Source organism: Cryptomeria japonica, chromosome 7, assembly GCF_030272615.1.
Source record: "Cryptomeria japonica chromosome 7, Sugi_1.0, whole genome shotgun sequence".
NCBI classification, from domain to species: domain Eukaryota; kingdom Viridiplantae; phylum Streptophyta; class Pinopsida; order Cupressales; family Cupressaceae; genus Cryptomeria; species Cryptomeria japonica.
Window position 1 is genome coordinate 745,493,456 of NC_081411.1, and position 5,568 is coordinate 745,499,023.

Genomic DNA, 5,568 nt, shown 5'->3' on the forward strand with positions numbered 1-5,568 from the left:
TTTGTAGATTTTGATCATTTTTTGAGAGATATATATATAGAGCACCATTTTTGATCGATGTGATGTGTTTATGGATACAGTTTTATGTGTGCTACTTCTTTTTATATGATGATGTAATGTTTACATATATGATGTAATGTGTGATGCAGGATGTATGTTTTTATATGCTGTGAGATGTATCTTGAAAATGAGATGTATGATTTAATATGCTGCTACATGTAATATGATGTGATGTAAAATGATGTAAAAATGATGCAAAATGATATGTAAAAATGACATGCAACTAATTGTAAAATGAGATGCAACTAATTGTAAAATGATATGCAACTAATTGTTTTTGGAGCATCTCTCATTCTGTATTTGCCATCCGATAGAACCATTTATTTGCTTTCTTTGTAAATATCATCATGGAGCTTTTATTGATTTGTTTAGAATATGTTGAAAATTTATACAAGCATAATGGTATAATTGAACCATAATGACCTGAGTAAAATTTACATGATTTTTAATTTTGCAAGATAGCACAAGCGTCAAGGTATAATTGAACCAGGATGACCTGAGTGCGTATTGCGTAAACATACAAGATTAGATCATTTATATGCATGAAATGGAATCAGGCCTTCAGTGATATGGATCACGTCTCGAGGCAAATATTCACACAGCACAAGTGATCGCCTCCCAGACAGAAGACTAAGAAAATTTTGGAAGTTCCTCATGATCTCTGGCTTTGAAGCTTTTGATGAGATGAGAAGATTCCAATTTATTTAAAAAGTTCAAAATGCAAAATAATCAAGACTTTAATGTGATAATGCAACATTTAGTACTTCAGAAAATCATCCATCTTTAAATTTTTTGTGTATTGTTCGTAGTTTTAGTTGTTGCGATGAAGTGTAGTTGTGTTTGTTGGATGTCTTGTATCTAAGGTTTTACAATAGCTAGAATGTCTTGAATGTTTGCTAGTTTTTGAACAGTTTAATGCCCCTAGATGAGTGTTCTTCTGGATATGATTATGCACAGTGATTTCCAAGCCATGGTGGAATGTGGTAGATGAATAGATACAGATGGATAACTCAGGATAGTGACTACGCTAAGTATGTTCTGGAGGGATAGATGCTAAGTGTCGGGCGATGGCCGATAGTGTTTTGATGGATAAAGTGGCATGAATATAGATAAAGAAGCCAACCTTTCACAAGGGCGCCTGTTTACCAGGTTTTCACCATTTGTTTTTATTGTACTTTGTATTTTTGCTTTTTCTGGATTTTTTTTTTTTTTTTTTGATTTTTTTGATTTTTTTTGGCTTTTTCCGTGCACTAGGCTACCTTAAGTATAGTACTTCTTTAGATGAATGCTGTTAGTTGGATCATGAAGCACATCTCCTTCAGAATTTGTTAGCTGATAGGCACCTGATCCATAGACTGAAATGATGACATAGGGACCCAACCAGTTAGGTTCAAATTTCCCTTTCTTTTCTCTATTTTGCTGGTTTCTTGGATTTTCTTTTAAGACTAGATCACCAACCTTGAAGTTGCGAGGAATGACCTTATGATTGTAGCTCCTGCACATGCGTTGCTGATATGCTTTGAGATGAGTATAAGCATGTTGGTGTCTTTCATTTAATAGTTCCAATTCTTGCAGTCGGTTGACTTGATATTCTTCATCTGGAATCAAACCTTTCAAAGAGACTCTAAGAGATGGAATTTCTACCTCCAAGGGTAAAATAGCCTCTGATCCATATACCAAGGAATATGGTGTTGCCCCTGTAGGTGTGCGGATGCTAGTCCTATAGGCCCAAAGTGCTGGATTGAGTTGTACGTGCCAATCTTTGCCTGCATCGTTCACTGTTTTCTTGAGGATTTTTAGGATTGTTTTGTTAGATGCTTCTGCCTGACCATTTCCTTGTGGATAGTATGGTGTAGAAAACCGATGCTGAATTTTGAATTTTTCACATAGTTCCTGTACATCTTGGTTTTTGAAAGGTCGTCCATTATCTGTGACGATTGAACTTGGAATACCATATCTGCAGATCAGATAATTCAGGATAAAAGAGGCAATTTGTTTCCCAGTCACTATGGTCATGGGAACTGCTTCGATCCATTTGGTAAAGTATTCTGTTGCAGTTATGATGAACTTGTGTCCATTTGAAGATGAAGGATGGATTTTGCCTACCAAGTCTAATCCCCACTGACAAAATGGCCAGGATGTGGTAAATGGTTGTAGTTCCTGTGCTGGTGCATGTATCAGATTGCCATGGATTTAGCATTTAGGACATTTCTTGGTGAAATGATATGAGTCTTTCTCCATTGTAGGCCAGTAGTATCCCATTCGTAGAAGCTTTTTAGCAAGAGTAGTGCCACTCGAATGTGTGCCACAAATACCTTCATGAAGCTCGTGTAAAGCTGAATCAGAATCATTACGATCAAGACAACGAAGAAGAGTACCATCTAGACCTCAACGATATAAGGTATCAACGGTAAGGGTGTATTGGGCAGCTTGTCGGATAAAGTTACGTTTTTGGTTACGGGATTGGTTAATGGGTAAGATATTATGCTTGAGGTAGTCGTATATTGGTCCATATAACGGAGAATCTGAACCAGTTAAGGCATAGATAACCTGGGATTCAAAGTGGTCATAGGCGGGGGAGAACAGTTGCTCTACCAGGAACTCATAACGACTCTGTTGTTCTAGAATTTGTAGTAATGAAGCGATCGTAGCCATTGCATCGGCTGCTTTGTTGTTCAACCTTGGTATTTGTTCAAAGGTGATGTGCACAAAATACTGTTTGAAGTCATCCACCATTCGTTTGTAGGGTAGTAGCTTGTCATCCTTTGTCTGATAGTTATTGTTGATTTGATTGATGACTAGTTGTGAGTCTCCATAGACTTTTAACTCTGTGATTTTCCATTCGACAGCCATTTTGATGCCTATGACCAATGCTTCATATTCAGCCATATTATTTATACATTGAAACATAAGCCTGTATGATCTCGGCATAGTGTGTCCTTCAGGGGTGATGAATAGAATGCCGACCCCTGAACCATGTTGTGTATAGGATCCATCAAAGTATAGGGTCCATTGTTTGGAGGAAAGAGCAAAAACATCCCTGTCTGGAAATTCAATGTCCATGGTTTGTTTTCCTAGTAGTGGTGCTTTAGCCAGCTAATCTGCAATTGCTTGTCCTTTGATAGCTCGTCTTTCTGTGTAGTGGATGTCGAATTCACTGAGAATCATAACCCATTTAGCCAATCAGCCTGTGAGAGCTGCCTTGCTGAGTAGATACTTGAGAGGGTCAATTTTAGCTACTAGCTTGATAGTGTGTGCTAGCATATAATGTCGGAACTTTTGAGAGGCAAAAACAACTGTTAGGCAAGCCTTTTCAATGAATGTATAATTGAGTTCATAACCATTCAATGTTCTACTGATGTAATATATGGCGCGTTCCTTTCCTTGTTGATCTTCTTGTGCCAATAGTGCCCCCAGTGAAACATCTGTCATTGATATATACAATATAAGAGGCTTTCTTGCAATTGGTGGTACTAGAACTGGTGGATTCATCAGGTACTGTTTAATTTGGTAAAAGGATTCAGCACATTTAGTCTCCCATTTGAATGGCACATTTTTATGTAGCAAGTGGTTAAATGGCAGACTTTTATCTGCTAGTTGAGCGATGAATCGCCTGATTGATTGAAGTCGTCCTTGGAGAGATCAAAGTTGACTGATATTTTTTGGCGGTGGCATATCCATGATGGCTTGTACCTTTGCTGGATCAACTTCAATACCTTTAGCTGAGACGATGTATCCTAGTAATTTGCCTGATGTAACCCCGAAGACACACTTTTTAGGGTTGAGTCGGACCTTGAATTTCTGCAACCGATCAAAGATCTTTGTTAGGATGCCAAGATGTTCAGCTCTGGTGAAAGATTTTGCTAGTAAATCATCAACATAGTCTTCCATAAATGTGTGCATCATATCATGGAATATGGTTGTCATTGCTCTTTGATAAGTGGCTCCGGCATTCTTTAAGCCAAAAGGCATTACATTCCAACAGTATGTTCCCCAAGGACAGGTGAATTCTATTTTGTCTTGATCTTCAGGAGCTATTTTGATTTGATTATAGCCTGAGAAACCATCCATTAATGAGAGCATTGCATGGCCTGCTGTGAGATCTACAATTATATCAATACTTGGTAGAGGAAAGTCATCCTTTGGGCAAGCTTTATTGACATCTCTGAAGTTAGTACATATTCTGATACTACCATCTGGTTTTGAGACTGGAACAATGTTGGAAATCCATTCTGCATAGTTAATAGGTCGGATGAATCCGACATCTAATAATTTCTTTAATTCCGTTTTGACCATGAGTGCTATCTGTGGATTCATCTTTCATAGTTTCTGCTTGATTGGCTTGACCCCCGCAGAGATGGACAAGTGATGCATGATTAGGTGTGGATCTACCCCAGGCATATCAGCATATGACCAGGCAAAGTTAATTTGCTGTCCTTTAAAGAAGATGATGAATGCTGATCTTTCCTCCTCTGTCAGAGATTCTGCAAGGTGAATGTTTCTGGCTGCTTCGGTGGTACCAATGTTGATTGATTGAGTGGGCTCAATCAATATGCGTGATCGTTCATGAAAATGTTCAGGAAGAGTGTCAAGTCTCCCATCGTTAGGTGCCTTAAAAAGGTTTTCACCCTCAGATGCGTCCTTTATTTTTACTTTTTTGGGATCCATTGCTACCATTGATTGGTTTTCAGCATTAGATCCATTATTTGATTCATTTTTGCGACTAAGAGACTTGGCACTCCCTGAAGAACAGACGTCGTTATTTGGTTCACTGGTAGAGCCTATTTTGGGATTTACGGTACATAGGTAGTGGATAATAGATTCATCATCTGGAAAAATTGGGATATCATGAGTCTCAGGTTCAGTCTAGTCGATGAGATCAGGGAAGACGAGTGGTAAGGAATCATTGGGCGGGTCAAGTTCAGCTACTGTAAGTGTTAGGATAGAGTTATCATCGTGATGGGTCTTGTTTTTAAAGAAGTTTAGGGTTTCATCGAGGTCTTCGATGGTATCATCTTCTACGTAGACTTGTTCGTAATATTTCTGTTCGCTTTCCTGAACGTCATAGATATGTTGTGGTCCAAATTCAAGCGGTCTATCTTCTGCGTTATGTTCTTCTTGAGAAATGGATATGAAATCAGTATCATCTGGGATATTTGTAGTAGTATCAAAACAGGTACCCCATTCATATTCATTTGAATCTATCTCATAGGTATCATCCCAAATTCTATCTGTGCTGTAAACAGGTATGTTGTATGGTGAAAACAAATCCTTGATGATAGATATTTTTTTAATATTCTGTGTTGATTCTATATCCGATCCATCTTCTACAGTCTGGATTTGTTCATAGATTGTGCTTCCTTGGGGAGGAATGATGGTTTCTTGTGATGATATGATTTGTTCTTGAGCCACTGGTGTGTGAATATGAGCCACTGCTGTAGATATGGCCTTCTTATGATTCAAAAGCTTTCCCTGATGTATCTTCTGACCTTGACGTTCTCTTGTCTT